Source organism: Melopsittacus undulatus, chromosome 6 (assembly GCF_012275295.1).
Source record: "Melopsittacus undulatus isolate bMelUnd1 chromosome 6, bMelUnd1.mat.Z, whole genome shotgun sequence".
In the NCBI taxonomy this organism is placed as follows: domain Eukaryota; kingdom Metazoa; phylum Chordata; class Aves; order Psittaciformes; family Psittaculidae; genus Melopsittacus; species Melopsittacus undulatus.
In genome coordinates this window covers 6,208,154-6,225,518 of record NC_047532.1, presented here as the reverse complement: position 1 = coordinate 6,225,518, position 17,365 = coordinate 6,208,154, and the positions used below count along the sequence as shown (strand labels likewise).

Genomic DNA, 17,365 nt, shown 5'->3' with positions numbered 1-17,365 from the left:
ATGATTAAATAACTACATGCAGCTTGCCCATGGAAGATCTTGAAAGGAGACAGCTCTGTGCATCTGGACTTCATTAGAGCTGAACATTAATCCCTTTATGCCTTATAAGCATCCTGTTAGTATTATACAGACTTAGGGCTGTTAAATGGCATTCTCAGAGCTGGCTGGCTGAAGAATGGGTTAATCAACAGCACCTCTGCTAGCATACACACCATGAAATGCATTTTGCTCTTTCTGTTTCTTGCTCATCTCCCTGTCAGCATCAGGACTGGTGACACACTTATTAGAACATTTACTGTCAAACTCCTCCTCAGAACTCATTATAGGTTTGTGCTGTGTAGGATTTAATCCCACAGAATTCTGCAGTCGATGGCAATGACAAACAGGCAGCCCAGCCTCAAATGAAGATGTACCCATCATGAATTTCAGTTGAGCTAAAAGTCTGAAGTTCCATGAGCTGGGAAAATGAAAGTAGACTTTGGCTTGAACAGTTACACTTCTTTGACAGCTTTTGGAGTTGCAGAAAGACATTCATTAGGGACTGCAGTGATAGGACAAGGGGTAATGGGTTGAAACTTAAACAGCAGAGGTTTAGATTGGATATAAGGAAGAAATTCTTTACTGTTAGGGTAGTGAGGCACTGGAATGGGTTGCCCAGGGAGGTTGTGAATGCTCCATCCCTGGCAGTGTTCAAGGCCAGGTTGGATGAAGCCTTGGGTGATATGGTTTAGTGTGAGGTGTCCCTGCCCATGGCAGGGGGTTGGAACTGGATGATCTTAAGGTCCTTTCCAACCCTAACTATTCTATGATTCTATGAAGGGTTGAACAGTGACAGAGGCTGAGAGAGAGACACTGCTGAGCAGCTGAGCAAAGGTCATGAACAGAAAGGCAAGGTGGGACCAGCATTATGTGAGCTGAGCCCATGTGAATAAGAAGTTGTGAAGGAGAGGTCTGAAAACCTGAAGAGCTGCCCGTGGACTGAGAAAGGGAAGGAGAGAGGCTAATCACAGAGGTTGAAGAGCTCTGAGATCAAATCACCTGGAGGACAGAGGATGGTTCATCAAATGTGGGTAGCAAAGAAAATATGCACATTCTTAAAAAGCTCCTGCTATGAACTAATGCAAGTCATGTGGCTTTAAAGAACATGTCCCGGTTCTTTGATGTCACAAGAGGCTGAAAAAGATAAGCAGTTATAATTACTCTATAGGAACAACTGCTGCAAGCTACCGCAGAAACTCATAGATGAGCCAAAGAGAGGAAACAAGGCAGAAAATGTCTCATTCCACTGAAGTTAATAATAAAATGCCAGTGCTTTGCAGATGCTCAGATTTAAGAGTGGGCACAGCATCTCCAGTTACCCAGACAAAGGCTAGATAATGCAATGACTCTTCATATCACATGTAAGGGCACAGGTGGGGGTCAGGCAGGTATTTTAACCCTGGGGACAGAGGGGCAGAAAGAAGGCACTATGAGACAGAGGTTGCATCTTCTCATGGGAGCATCCAACCTGTGCTGGCAGGGGGGACAGCAAGGGGCTTTTCAGAGATGCTCCTCTCTGTGCCTCTATTTCTCCTGCAGCCTGAAAGGAAAGGCAGTGGAAAACTCCAAGAGATGTTCTATTTAAAGGCACTTATTCTGATTCATACATGAGTCCCCGCCCTCATTTCTCCCAGTATTTCCTTTTATTTTTGCCTTAACCCCTTCAGGAGCTAGTGTGAAAACTGAAACTAGGGCAAATACAGGACACTTTAGAGGGTACAGATGGTCCTAAAAGCTTCCTAATGTGCCCTTTATGCCTCATTTCCCATTACTTCAGTGTAGAACACATTTATGTGTAAACTGGTATCTCCAGTCAGCAACATTTTTGTGGGTCTTTGATAAATACTTTATCATTTGTTATAATCTTTCCTATTTTGAGGTGTTCAGAGCAGAGAACAATTGTCCAGCAAGATTAACAGAAGAGCAACATAGACAGAACTTGTATTTTTCATTTCTTAGCTGTCAGTCTCTATTGGTCTCATTATCAGATAGAAAACTGTCCCGAGAGCCTCTTCAGTTGCTCTCCCCATGCGAACACGTGTACATACATCTGCATATATACACATACATGCACAAAGCTCTTTGACTGATAGATTTCCCAATAAGCACAGCAGGCAACTTCCAACCCAAACCAAACCAAACCTTTCAATAGGAATGATGAAAAATACATTCTAAATCACAAAAACATCCTGTTTTGCTTCAGTTTTTCCCTCAAATGCCACAAGCTGGGCTCCACCCTGCCTGTTTTCAGAGGGGCTAACTGTGGACACCAGGTTTTGGAAACTTTCATGCCCTTATCTGTCCTGCCATTTGCTCTAAGGGGACCATGACAAGGGCAGCACTGTGGAGACAAGAAAGAGGGGTTGATCCCCTACTCCCACGTGCACCCATCCCTATGCCAGCTCCCTCAGGAGAAAATGTGGAGAAGTGGAAGATGAACGTAAGTGGGGTCTATTGGTTTTGTTTGTATTTTAAATCACAGTGACTGCCACAGTCTCAATGTCCGGCTGAAATATGCTGTTAAGCAGACTTGCTATTGACTCCACTAGGCATAAGGACTCATAGTGATGACACTTTCACAGACAGGTCAAAGAGAGCATCCCCAGGTCCCTAACCAGAAGCACATGGAGAGGTGGGGAGCTGGCAAGGCAGATTTCCTGTCTTAGTTGAGAAACCAGCTGTGCAGATCGGATGTGTACCATATTTTAGTACCACCTCCATGTGACCCCTGCATGTCAGCTTACAGCCACAGGATATAGGCTGTCTCTTGAGCAGCATTGCTGAAGGACCACTGATGGACTGCACCCTCTCAGATTCATTTGAGATGGTGCAGTTTGATGTAGGTGTGACTGTACACAGCTGTAAGCAGGACACAGGTGAGTAACAGTGTGAGTGGCTGAGTGGTGCTGTAGGTGTTGTTGGAGATCTGGATCTGTTAGAGATTTGGATCTGATTTTGACTTGGTGTCATGGTGGCACTGGTGAGGGTTGAGGAGCGAGTAATGTGTGGATGAAGCTGAACCCAACAAATGCGGTTGGAGTCTGGGAGTGTTTGTGGTGGTGCTGGTGTGACACACAGTGAAACAGCAGAGGGTGGTGAACCTGTGGCAGGCAGAAAGCTGGAGTTTGGCATGTTGGTGCAATGCTGTTCGCAAGGGAGTAGGAAAGGATCCACAAGAAGGATGTCTACATCAGAGCTGCAAATCAGCATCTTCCATATTACAACCGGAGAGGATCTGAGATCCCTCATGGCTAGTCATGAAAACAAACATCCACTACATCTTCAGGCTAATTGAGAGAAACCATACCAATGGTACATTCCTGAACATCTCCCACTCTTATGAAGTAAAACCAGTCTGACTGCACAGATGCTCATGTTGCATCCCTTGGGGTGCAATCTAAGGGAGTGATAGCCCCTGGAGCTAGCTCCTCTGCAAAGACATGGTCATACACTTCCCATTTCTGGAGCCAGCCATTATAATGAGCAAAGGTGAAGCACCAAGAAACATAAATAGTCCCTTCTGTGAATGCCAAGCTCACCTACACCAGAGCCACATTAAGCAATCTACATGTGGGTTCAGCCAATACCTAAAGCGCAGCAGCACTTAAAGGCAAGTTGAGGGAAAGCAATTGTGTTCAGTGCTGTTGATGGGAAGACCTTCCCTGAGCACCCGAGAGTCTGCAAAGGAGGCAGAAACTATAATTATGCCTCCATGGCTGGAGGTACCTGACCAAAACCAGGTTATGCGCCCTTCCAAAGTGTCTGATAGGGATTCCCTGAAGCTGCTTTCAGCAAACGTCATCTTTTCCAACCAATAAACTTCAATACTTGTTTTCCTCCTGAAAAGAATCAATGTCAAGATTGAAACCGTCACTAGAGGGCGTTAAACCAACAACCTTCCCAAGCAAGCCAACTGCCTCTATAGGCAGTGAGACCTCCGAGAGCTCTTCGCTGCAAACCTTGAGGGGAACGTTTAAAAGGTCTACACGTATTAAAACAGCCTCCTGACAACTTCCTCTCCGGCTCACAAACTAAATGATTTACTTCTCTTCAGGCATGCTCTGAAGAGTACCAGTCCCGGGGCCCATGAAATGCACCCAGAACTGTCCTGCAGCTGGGCATGAGCTGCACCCAGTCTCAGCAAGCTCCTAGAGCTGTCCCATGACCAGGAACCCTGTCATTTATACACATCAAGTACCAACAACTTAACTATCTTGAAGTCATGCTGGGCAAACTGATGACCAGGTCCTTGTAGAAATGACTGGGAGGATGAGGTGCAGTGCCTGGTGGTGCTCTATGCATCCCATAGAACACAATCCATCTAGGAGCTCCATGCTCCTGTGGAATCAGGTGCTGTGACCCTACTGCTCCAGCTGCCAAAGCTGGCAGCTAGCCACGATGCTGGGGGAAAGAACATACTGCTAAAGGGCCTCATGTTCCATCTCTGCAGGTTATATGGAGTTAGCACATCACAGCAATGCTTTGTCTGGGTTACACAAAAGAATCAGCAAAGAGGTCTAGTTAGAACACAATGTTAAACAATGTTCTAAATATAGAAGAAGATGGGAAGTTTCTATGATTCTATGAAAGATTCTATGACTCTGTGATAAGTTAAAGTGAAAACCAGACATCTCTGTCATAGCTAGTGCCCACAGGTAAAAACTGCGAGTGTCCCTACAGAACTGGCAGCAAAAGCTGCAATAAACCATCGCTCTGGACCATAAGGATCTCTCTGGCTGTGGGCACCCTCCAGCCCCTGGCAGGCACTGTGAGCATTACAACTCCTTGCAGGTTTTTTTATTTTTATTTAATTTTTTTGAACAGAACTTGCTATTTATTCCAGTGGAAACTCCCTGCAAAGAAAACAGCTCCGCTCAGCTACTGTTTGTCTTGGATGATTTGCTTGAGAATTTCAAGCTGGCATTTTGAATAATGTTTACAGTTTTCTCCTCTCATTTTCCATTCTTTCAGGCCAACCCCATGCTAATATGATATTATGTTCTTTGTTCTATTGCATTTAAAGAAGTCACCAAGGGCCGCTGCCGTTCAGTGCAGATTGAGCATCTCTCCCCCACCAGCATCCTCCCTGCTCGGCTAGACGGAGTGCCACGACGCAGTACCAGAAGGACAGCTTTGCCTGCCACCGTGACCCGACAGGAACGCCAAGTAACGCGCACTTGACAGGTCTCCTGGAGCGACAGAGGGGTGCAGAAGCGCCGCGATTCTGCCACCGCTCTGGAAAAGCCACTCCGTGAACACGCCTCGAGCAAAGGAGCCCTGGGAACCCCTTGCCGCGGAGATCTCCCGGTTATTCCCTTTCTCACCCATCCCAAAGCCAAGCTGGTTCCCCGCTCCTCTCCCACCGCGCCCCGCTTCCCGTCCCTCGTGTAGCCGAGCTCAGCAACAGGACCCCTTCCCCTCCTCCCAAACTGGCGGTGGTCTCATCCCAGCGCCAGCTCCGCAGACCGGCCGGACACCGCTCCGGGGATGGGTACGAGCAGACCCCGCGGTGCCCCGGGAGCCCCAGGGAAGGGCAGCATTGGCCCCAGTGCGGTACTTGCCTGGCTCCTGGCGGAGCCCACGGCTCAGCTCGGGGCTCGGCCGCCTTCTCATGCCCGCGGCCGGGGCGCGGTGCGGACCATGGTCGGTGGCAACGGGGGCTCCGCCGTCGGTCCCGGCGCGGCGGCGGCGGCCGCCGAGTGGCGAGAGGCGGAGAGGAGAGGGGCGGAGCGACCAGGATGGACCCGCCGACTATTGGCTGAGGGCCGCTCGGGGCGGGGCTGGGCGGGACGGTCCCGCAGGCCATTGGCTGAGGGTGTAGGGCAGTGGCGCCCTCTCTCGGTGAGGAGCGGTAACTGCGCTGGGGCATCGCATCCCGTTCGGCTGGAGCTGGAGGAGGAGGGAGACCGGGAGGTGGGATCCGTGGATGCCCCCCCAGCCCCCCTGGGAATGAATGCCTTGAGGAGCAGCCCGGTCCGTAGCTCCATCCCGAGAGACTCCGCAAAGGCACAGCCCAGGCTCATCCAGCCTCTCCTGCTCGCCGAGAGTCCTGAAAGCGTTGCGCGGAAAGGACACGGAACGTGGCTTTTCTTGGGATAAGGGCAGGAACTGCTCGTTGGAAACCAATGTTTCTGTGCATGAAGGGGTTCGGTAGATTCCCTGCTCCTGGTAGTTCAGAACCTCACTTCCAGGAAGGAAGCCAAAGAGCAGAGTGAGGGACTAAGTATGGGGAAAGAGCCACCCAGAAACTGATGCTAACAGATAGGTTTTCTGGGCAAGCTTGGTGGAAGAGCCAGGATGGGGACCTGAGACTGTCATTCTCTTGTTCTGGAAAGCAGCTGTTCCTGAGAGTCAGGGTATCTGAGCAAGAGGGCACGAAAGTAACTTTGCAAGGTGTCAGACACAGTTCCTGTACTGCTTCCTTCCTTCACCTGCACCTCCAGACCTCCTGCCCCAGCTATCAATAATGTACGTGCCCACCTAGTTTTCCACCTTCTCCTAAAAGCAGTCAGCTTCCCACTTTGCCTGAGCTTATCTGTGTCATTCCTTACACCAGCTTCCACAGAAAGCCCCCTCAAACCTTGTCCAATTCAGTGTTCCATCAGTTCCTTTGAGAGGAAGACTTGGGTTACAACCGGGTGGTACACATGAGGGTATTTGGCCATTTCCTCTCCATGCTGTGATCTTTTCCTGATATTCACTCTTCCTCCTTCCAGCTTTCTCACTTTGTTCCAAAATTCTCCCTTTTCCTGCATCTTTTCACCAAATAGACCACACTTGTTGGGAGAGAGACCACAACCTACTTGGAATTCTGACTACAGTCTATTGCGAGTACACACACAAAATAATGGTGAGAAATTTTCCATGGAATTCTTCTTTTTCCAGTGGAAAGAGCTGAACAGTTCACATTTAGGGAAAAGCTGTTCCTTCTGGCAAATGTGATGGAACTCAGGCAAAAGCCCACCACAGGAAGGCCTTGGCATGGACTGGTTTGCTGCCAATGCAGCTCAGCTTCTCAGTTGAAATCTATGGTTTGTGAGAGCTTATGAGTACAGGCCAGGCTGTTATCTGGGAGCTGGTCAGATGCTGGAGACTCTATGAGTGTGGCTCCCACTGTTAAGGAAGGCATTTGATGTCTGGCATCTGGGTTGGAAGGCTAAAGGTCTGTGACAAGCACATCTCCAGGAGGGGTGCTACAAGTGCAAGGACTCCTTTGTGACTTACAGGAATAGACACAAATACTGCCAGAGCCACTGCTGCCAGGTTAACCAGGCACTGCTGCTGCTCTTTGCCTTTGGTTTCCTGGCCAGGTAGAAAATCTGGACATTGAATTCACAATTCTACCATGGTTGCTATGCAGTCATTACTATGGAAAGTAACTAAAGCATTCACTGACAAGGTACGTTCCTCTAAAATTAATCCTACAACTGTAGTGATGAGACCCACGTATTGATGAGACCCATGATTGAAGCACACTTCATGGGATTGCAAACAACCTCCTGTGGCAGTCACCCAACTTTCCACTCTTCTGTGCCTTCCACAGAGGACTTGGTACCCATTTGCCCTTCTCTGCTATGTAAAGAAAATGCATGGGTTGTGTTCACAACACTGTGATAAAGCTGATGGAAAAGAAACAGAGTGGATCTTAAAGGGGATGTTAGTACAAGAGAAAAGACATTTAGTAATGCAGATTCTTGTTTTGGAAAGATTTCCAGATTAGCCTATTGCCTTTTCCTTTCTAATTAGTAGGAGGTGAATGTGGGAAGCTGTCATCTGTCACCAGTTTTGCTAGGTCTTTTTGTGTGCCCTGACAAAGACTGTATCATTCCCCTTTCTATTCCTCTTATTAAATATCTGCTTTGAACATTTTAGCACTTACTTACTATGAGCTTTCACCTATATCATCCCCCTTTAATGCGTGGTCCTAGGAGGAGGGTCACAGTCTTGTTTTGGGAAAGACTTGCTTACCATCCTTGCTGTATTTGTTTGACCTTTTCCTTCATCTTTCTGCAAGGAAACCAGTTAATGGCAATTGTGCAGATAGAATTTATCTTGAAGTTATTTGTTAGCATTGCTATGATGTACAGCCCTAAGCTAAGTAGGGGCTTAAGTCCCACTGGAAGCTAAGAGTAACCGGGCAGCTAAAGCCGGTGGCACTCTGTAGTGTTCTCACTCCAGGATTTTTAAAGTTCCTGCCATGGGAATGTTCTGGCATCGTGAACAGAGTTGAGAAGTATGTAAATTCCCTCAGAGACCAGCCCAGAGTCCTTGCTGTCCCCCATTACTGGCGCTGCTTGAAGTGGGATCTGCCTGGGTGGCTGTCTCGGAGGCTGAAGTATCTGGGAATATTATTATTGAGAAGACAGGAAAAGCAATAGGGGCCGAGTGTGTTCCCTCCTGCTCCCCCTCCTTTATTGGTTGTTGTTGTGTAGGAAGTTTCCTTTAGAAAGTTTTCTATCTGCACAGCAAGGAGATTTTGTCTCTATGGGGAAGTCCATTTGTGTTGAGATAGAAGCCGCTTGAGAGGCTATTCCAAGTTAAACACGTACCAAGGGTGGATGCTTTCACAGTTCTGTCACTTTGACAGATATCTGTGCTATAAAATCCTCTCTGGAGATGTGCTGAAAAGAATACATCACACAGGGAGAACATACTCTAATCCACGCGATGATATTTTCCTCTCTTTCACGTCCTCGGTTCAGTCCTGCAAACAAACCCTTAAAGCGTTAAATAAAGTGTTTAAACACCAAAAGAGCATCACACCTTAGTCACACCACTGAAGTCAAATGACCATATGAAACTGTAGACAAATACAAGGAATGCTGCATTTGACACCTGGTACACTGTGGTCTGATCCTTGTTTTCTCTATGCATACAAGATTTGAGAAGTTGTAATGTTTTGGTTATGGCATCTCCCCTGTCTCTAAACATCCCTTACAAACATCTTTGAGTATAAGACATGTAAGAGAGACTTTTGGAGAAGGAAATAGCCACTCGCCCACACCCTCATCCCCCAAAGGTCTATGTGGTTTGTCTTTAAAAAGACAGCCTCCCCCCCAGCACACATTCATGGAGTATTACAAAACCATGCAGACCCTCCCCATCAGTTCCCATTCTCCTGCAAAATACATCCAGAGGCATTTCCTGCCACTGAAAAGGTACAAGTGGGCCAGAAAACGTTCAGACTGCAAACAACACTAGTGCTTATGAGTGCTTTTCATCCACATTTTCTGTGTCTGGAGAAGTGGATCCACAATCCTCGCTACAGCACCAATACCTTAAGTACAATGGCACAGCCTTTTCCAAAGGAGCTCTCCAGATTAAATTACTTGAGCTTTTCTTTCCAAAGTACCTCTATCCTCATCCAGTGAGCAGAAAAATGTCCTTTGCAGTTGCAAGTTCCTGTGAATTCTGAATTTAATAACACTCACTGTATTCATTAGAAATGCTTTAGAGCCTCTAGGCTCATTACACTCCCATTTGTAGCTTGATGAAGTTCAGCTATGGTTCTTTATCTCCATTGCATGGGCACAAGGTTTCAGGATATCTGTGTTTTATAGATCAGCAAAATGCATCAATAACCACAAGAACATTTCCCCTTCATTTCTGAGCAAGCTTAGACAGAAGATCCTCTTCCCTCCCCTTCGCCTCCTGCCCAAGAAACATCCATGAATGATCATTTTCTGAAGAGCAGTTAATCTTCATAAGAAGAAGCTCAGAAATAGGCTGCTCTTTTCTCAAACTGGTTTATGGTATCACAAGAGTCATGATTGTATCATGCTAAGGTACAAATGCTGGGGCATTTTCTATGTTAGTGATAGAGAACTTAGGACGGTCATCTCTTGCTTGTGACTTTGTTGCTCCACTCTATCATCTGCCTTTCTGAATCACTCCACAACGTTGCTGGTGTTTTCATTTTCCTGTTTTGAAATGCGAATATGCATCAAGATGTGGGGTTTTTTAAAGATACAACTGCTCCAAGCCAACCAAATTGGCTGCAAGCCTGGATATTTTAGGGAGGAATTCAGCCTTGGAAATCTGACAGCATCAACGGTTTTTATGTCCCTGTTGTCTTTCAAAGGGGCACAGGATGTCAGTGCTTCACCGAGCAGCCTTTTCTGGCAAAGAAACCTATTTGCAAACAGATGAAACCCGACTTGTTCCAACTGTAGCCTTAAGAGTAACTTTTAAAAGAGTTATTCCAAATCATTGTGCTCTGGAATGAGGCAAACTGCTCATTATCACATGGGAGGCATCTCACATGGACTCCATTCCACACCTTTGGCCCATCTACATTAGAAAATAAAGAACCAGCCAAGGGATTCCGCTCCAGTGCAGTTGTTTTCTTTGCTGCTTATGGATTCATTTCAAAACATAGTGCAGTCCAGTCCTCCTCTTCCTGTGCAGGCAGGGAAGGGCTTGGAATACTTCCCTTGTTCAAGGGCATGGCTGAAAACCTTGCTCAGCTGCTGTCAGGTCTCCTCAACACTGTTGCATGAGCAGCACTGATGAGGTCTCTGATGGGAGCAACCCAGAGACAGGCCAATGCTGAACAGAAATGAATTGCTCCAGAGATAGGAATGCTTCATTTCAACTTTTTTTGAGTTCTCTTTTGGTAGTGCAGGGGAACTGTTAGCAATAAGTTCTCTGTGCTCCTGGGTTTGCTTTCCATACTAAAGTGCTGCAGAAATGTGACATTCCACATTTGACATTGCTACCTACATGTGTAATGCACTGATGTCCAGTGGGCCTAACTAGATGTGTGTTGAACAAATGGGGATCAGCTAAGAAACTTCTCCATGTCTAGCAGTGCACTGTCAGTGAGCTGAAACCCTGGGAAGTTCCTCCTTCCCTTCAATCTTTAAGTCATAGGCCATGGCTGAGAGCAGGAAATTGGGTTAGCTGGGGCATGGATTAGATCTGTACAGAAGTCTGTATTCCTGTGCTGTGAATTTTGATGATAACCTTTGATGTGCGAAGGCTAGTTCATCACATCCTCCCTACTCAATGTCAGGCTGGATCTTGTTCTCAAGCTAAAGGTTGAGCTGGCCCCTGCTATAGAAAGAATACATCCTATAGGCATTGTGTACTCCTCTCCCTGATTTACATCGTGTTTCCTTTAGCAAGGCTTGCTGGCATCCTGTTTGCCTGGTTCCTTTGTCTTATGTAGCTTCATTCTGGGCTGAAAATACCATAAGGATGTCTGTACAATGATTTGACGTGTCTGAAGAGCATGAAGGCTACTAAAAGCAATATGTTTCCCAATGACAGATACTCCTTTTTCTTTCCTTCCTCAGGGCAAGAAGTCAGTTTTATAGCAGCCCTTGCCACAGTTCTCTTAACCACCACTTCAGGTATGCATTTCCCATGCAGTTTCCGGTCATTGCCCTTTCTTACCCTCAGCCTGATGAGCCTTAACTCTCATGAATGACTCGCTGCCTTGTGAAAGGCTTTTTGCCCTTTGCTGCTTGGCTTGTACTCATTAAAGTGGAGCATCACATGTTTTTGCTGCTAAGCCAGGAGAAAAATGTGTTTACAATGTATGTAATGTTCTCCCACAAGTACACCACCCCTACCCCTTCCTAGCATGAACAGACAATACACAGACCTTTGAAAGCCACATCTAACTCGGAGTTGTGGTTGCAGTATAAACACACAGTGTGTCTTGACATGCCATTAATCCAGCAAACAGGGCTAGAAAACCCCTCACTTGTGCTATTTGGCCAAGGTGGTGTTGCTTTTGGAATCTCATCTTTTGTATTTCCTTGCACACTAGATTAGCCAGTTTCAGAGTGGTTAAACCTCCATTTAGCCATACGAGTAGCTGGAAATACCCATGCAAAAATCCATGACCTGCTGAAATCAGTGGGTTAACTCCTTGGTTGCTCCCTGTTCTTCTGTTTCAATGAAACATTAACCATATGAGTAAACCCGGTGAGATTTAGGCTATCATTTTAAGCAACATGATTAATTAGGTTTTGCCTTGCTTCTATTTCATACTTAGATCCCTGCAGACTCAGAGGAGCAAGCCACTAGATTAGAAAAGCTGTATTTTCTAAACAGTTTTGCAGATATATGGAAGAGACTGGAAAGGGAAAGAACTGGAGAACAGGCCTTTACATCTTTAACAGGGATGGCATGAGGAAGGCTCTCATCCCATGCCTGTTCTTGTTATTGCCTGTCTGAAAACAGCTTGACACAAGGCTGATTTGAAAGGGCAGGAATATGTCTATTTACATTGGGACTGCTTTATCTCAGGCAGAATAAAAGATGACAACTCAGAGCTTGATTCCCAGCTGAAACGAGCATCTCTCCAGCACTCTGTTCTCACACACTGTTGCTTGTTGAATGTAGGAGTTCTCTAGATGCTGGGAGACCTGTGGCTTTCTTTGATTCCTGAATAAAGAAAGGTCTTCCGAGGATCCTGCTTTGTGAAACTGATGCTGAAGTCTTCTTCATGCAAACTATCCCAGCAGAAACCCTGAAGCAGCAATGACTTGGCCCATGAGATGGAGGAGTGGAGGATCTGTTAAGGTCCATTACAGAACTCTAACAGATGCCCCAGAGCACACTCAGGGGGAATTTTCAAGCACTGGTAATAATTTCACTCCAGGTTCCACCCTCCTCCTGTCTCAGTGTAATGTAGCACATCACAGCCAGGGATTTAGTGGCCTTGGATTAAGTCCTCTTTCCAGACCTGGTCCTGAGCACTGCCTTTCATCTCTCCTTGCTGGAGGCCTATTGGAAAGCGTGCAGCCTCAATGGGGAGCCCTGCACACTGGGGGTTCGGGTTTGTTTCTTTTCACTTTCCTTGAACTTGAAAATACCGACTGGGATTTTGTTCCCAGTTTCAAACCAAAACAACCTCTCTTAAGAGAGACCAAGCATGGGAAATGTGAGGTCAAACGCTCAGTGAAAGCATCCTAAGCAAACTCAAGATGACATTGGATGTTTTAGTGCAACCTTACATTGGTGGTGGCTGATACCTGCTATGATAGCACACTGAAATATGTGTCACTGAGAGAGAAATCATGCTGAATGTCAGAAAGCTTTACAACACTCACTGTGCACCAGAGCTTTCGAAAAATCACTTCAACAGGTTATTAAAGCTATGCATTTCTAAGGTAGTTTAGAAAGGAGTTGCTATCATTGTTAGCGAGTATGCTGGTACTGTCCTTACAGTGGCTTGTTTAATTTGGGGTGTACCATAACACACTGTCAGTGCCTAAGAGAGGCTGGAGTCAGAGGTGGGCGCTGCTTGGTCCTGGCATTCAGGGAGGAGTTCTGCAAACCTCCATGTGCTAAAAGGGGTCTCTAAACTGATCGCCAGTGGATTACTACTGGATACTTTCCCAAGCTGTTCTCATGTCATGATGAGCATGGTGCTGCCTCTCCCTGGTAGGGGTGCTTAACCTACCTCCAGCAGCGATGGCTGTGGTTTGGTTGCTCCTTGTCCTTTGAGTTCCATGGGGAAGGTGGAAGTCTGAAGCCCTGTGTGCTGGCTGCAGTACCCAAGCACCATCTGTGTGTACTTCAGTGGCTGAAGCCACCTATGATTTTATACTGCGGTCCAAATGTATCACAGATCTGCTCCCTCATCATTAATGAACAGAGCTCCTCCCTGTGCCCGTATCAGTTCATGGTGACTGGTTCTTAGTGACTAGCCATTTATGGGAAAATATGTGCTTTTGAGAGTATGAACTTTTACCATGGTAGCTCTCTGCCCACGCAGGCAGGGCTGTCCTTGCCAGCTTCCAGCCTTGGTCCTGCGTGCATGATTTAACCTTTGGGAAAGAAGAGGTCGGCGCATCCTGGGTGTGTTGAGGAATTCACAGCAGCTTGTGAAAATGACTTATTGCATGTGTTGAGCACCAGGAATGTGCAGGACTGAGGGCTCCCTGTGGGATCAGCCTGTGCTTTCCTTGCAGTCATTCCTGGGAGCATTGCTGAGCAACTACCATCTAGTAGTCAGGGCTGTGAGGAACATAATAGTCATAAAAACCTGAGGATTTCCATTCTTTTCCTTCCACTCTTTGTCAGCTTCTAGGATCAGATTCTCCTCATCTGAGCTGTGTGTTGGGGAAACTGTATGATAAAATAGCGATGCCAGGTTGACTATGACTGCAGACCCTGTATCTTCTGTGAGGAGCATATGTGAGTTTATGTGAGACACACGTTGTGTGTTTGCAACTGTATGCAGCATGTGTTTTTGGATGGGTGTGTTTACAGATGTTTTTGGCCCACGTAAGACATCTTTGGCAAGAGGCAGTTCTGTGAATCTGAACCAAGCCAAACACACCTCTGAGGTCGTTCCTGCCATGAGATCACCACGTAGGCAGAATGCTCAGGACCTTTGAAGACTCCTTTTGTGGGTTCCTCTTAACATTTGCCTTCCTATTTGAAGCCGATCCAGAGCAATTGCAATGCACCAAGGGAACAAGCAGAAACACTTTGCAAAGCAGAGCTGTAACTGCTGGGCATGGAATTAGCATGCAGGGGCTAAAATAAAGTGTGTTGCTATGACCTGTTTTTCAGAAGGACTCCAAGCTCCTGAAGTCAGTATGACTGCCATTGCCATGATCCTCTGGAATTTCAAGTGCAGCCTTCTCCTAGGTCACTATTTCAATGCTTGCATAGAAGCAGTCTCTGCAGAATCCTTATGAAGCTTGATTTTCTTCTCTGTTTTGGCTTCAGATGAGTTAATTTTACTTGTCAATCTGCTTGGCACATACCAGTTGTTGCTTACAGAGGGATTCAATAGTATATACCAGATGTTAGCACCCCTGGGTGCTGGGGGTCCAAGCCGTGTGGGCTGGGGCAGTTCCCAATCCAGTGTCTGGGGCTTCTTTAGGAAACCAGAAGAAAAATAGCCTTGAACTGCAAAGTGTGAGAATCGTATGGAAGAGCATGGTTGGAAGGTTACTGCAATGAGGGAAGGAGCTTTTGATATCACTGTTGTAGCAGTGATACGTGTGTATACATTTGGTAAGAAGATGGTTCATCGGCTCCGAAAACAGGAAACACTCTTCTGGGATGTTGTTCTGCAACAGTCATCAAACCAGAGCACTGCAGCAGCTCTGAAGCCTCCCTGTTCGCCCAAGGGAGCTGTGAGAAGATGCGATGTTTATTTGTTTGAAGGGGTGGACAGCTCTTGCTGAACCTTGGCACCCTCCCCAGGCTGTAATACCACAGCTTTTCTGCTTCAGAAATGACACTGGATATAGAGTGTTAACAGCGTTAAATAACTGTGTAGTCCGTGGGACTGGAACAGGCGGTCAGAGCATCCGGGATGGGGTGTTCTGTTTGGCAGCATGGTGCAGGCACTGCATCCATCTCTGCGCCACCCACAGACATCCTGCCTCACATCTCTTTGCAATCCTCTCACACACAGCCTCACCCCCCCGTCCTTTCCAAGCGGACTCTCTCTTTACAGCCGTACTCATCCCCTTTCGTCCTGTTCCACTCCCTTGCCACCACCCACCCACTCTCTCCCAATTACTTTCTTCTCTGGTCTTCATGCAGACGCCTTCCCTCCGTCCCCTGTCTCGCACAACATCCCCTCTTGCCCGGCACACAGACACCCTCCCTCTCCAGAGCATATGCAGAGCAGAGGCATTTCCTTTTATTGTCCATACAGCCCCTGCAACCCCACCCATCTCCCGTTTATTCACTGCAGTAACACATTTGGAGGGGAAGTAGTCCTGCTGAGAGCAGCCACACAGGCAACGCAGGACAGCCAAGTCTTCGCCCAAAATTGCTCCTACTTGTAGACTACAGCTTCCTGCCTGCACACCCAGAGGAAGAGGCACGCTCAGGCTTGGGAGATGCAGTGGAGAGATGTCCTTTGCTGCTCCAAGACTCTGAAGTGTTTGCAGAGCCCCTCTCTTCTTTGCCAAAACAAATCTGGCACAGGCAGCTTCAACAATGAGCTTTCCAGCACACGCTTTCCTGTGACATCCACCTTGTCTGGGAAAACCATGAGCATGGAGGGGAGCAGAACAGCACGGGAGTGTCGATGGCAAAAGGGCTGGAGAGGACTAGTGGTGAGACCACCAGCTTATGTTACACAGGTCACGGGCAGAACAGCTTTAGTGCAGTCAAAGAAGTAACACCAGCTTGTGCAAGCTGACCCCAGAAAACAATATTCATGGGGCTAGATGATAAAAACAACCCCAGAAATACAATCAGAAGGACACTGCCCATGTAATCTATCTCTTCCTTAGAAAAGCAGGTTTGAAGATATGGAGCTTTTATGTGTTATGATAAGGTGCAGCCTACAGGACCATACTGGACCAAAAGAGATTTCTATTAGTTCTTTCTTTCCTCAGGAATTCTCTATGAATTGCTCCTGTGCCAGTTATCACTTTTGGCTCTCCACCATTGTCCACTTATGAGCAAACAAACACAAACTGGGGACCACTATTTGTAACAGAGCTCCTCAGCCCTCTCACAGCAGATCCACATTTCCCCTTACTTCTCCTCATTACTAACAGCTCCAGACCTTGCACTGCAATGACAGCTCCATACAGAGCCCAAGTGAATGTGTTACAAAGCACTGAAGACCTACAGGTACAAAGCACTTAAGACTACAGGCTTTACCTGCAATGTTAGTGCATTTTGTTAGCAAAGTGCACCTTGCCATTGAAGGATCAGTGATGCTGTACAGGGTCCAGGAACCTCTGAAATCAATCATTCATCATGTTAGGGGCTATATACAGTCTGTACGTGGTATACAGAGATATATATAAATAAATATATAGATCACTTAGTCCTTGTCCCAAGCCCCTCAGACTCTATCATGGTAAGATGAAGGAATGGCAGCATAGACACTGTGAGGTGGCTTACACATGTAATATATATGTATAATTTATATATATGTTTTTTTGCTGAGTTAATTCGAGTTGTGATAAGATCTCCCACTGTGAGCACCCTGCCAACCCTGTGTCAGGGCTGCTTCTTCTGGTGCTGAAGCCAGTTTATGCCTTTTTAAAGAGATGATGAAAATGCAGGCAAACTGTAGGACAGGACCCAAGACCCTCTGAGGTCAGTGTCAAGGTTAGGAGTGTAACAGCCCTTGCTGCTAACTCCTCATCCAGGGCCATCATCACTCACTGAAGCTGGCTATAGAAATACAGAAGAAAAACAACTGCAGTGGGGAAGCAACAGAATGTGAAGACACAACACATCTGTCTCACCAACCTCTTCCTCTCCTCATTTGCCTTAGTACATTTGTCAAGGGATTCACTGCCAGATGAGATAAAGAAAGATGCACCCCCACCCTTCATCTTCCCTTCATTGTTTACAGCCCTTCCTGAACTTGAGGACA

At 46.8% G+C, this 17,365-nt stretch overlaps 1 protein-coding gene across 1 annotated transcript in view; it reads right to left on the bottom strand.

Moving 5' to 3' along the window:
• LOC101876715 (rho GTPase-activating protein 20-like) overlaps nucleotides 1-5,724 on the bottom strand; it is a 32,589-nt gene extending 26,865 nt beyond the window's left edge. Inside the window, exon 1 of the mRNA XM_034064198.1 lies at nucleotides 5,601-5,724. The gene's annotated coding sequence lies outside the window, so the exon portion shown is untranslated. The remainder of the gene's footprint in view (nucleotides 1-5,600) is intronic.
• Nucleotides 5,725-17,365: the final 11,641 nt, after the last annotated feature.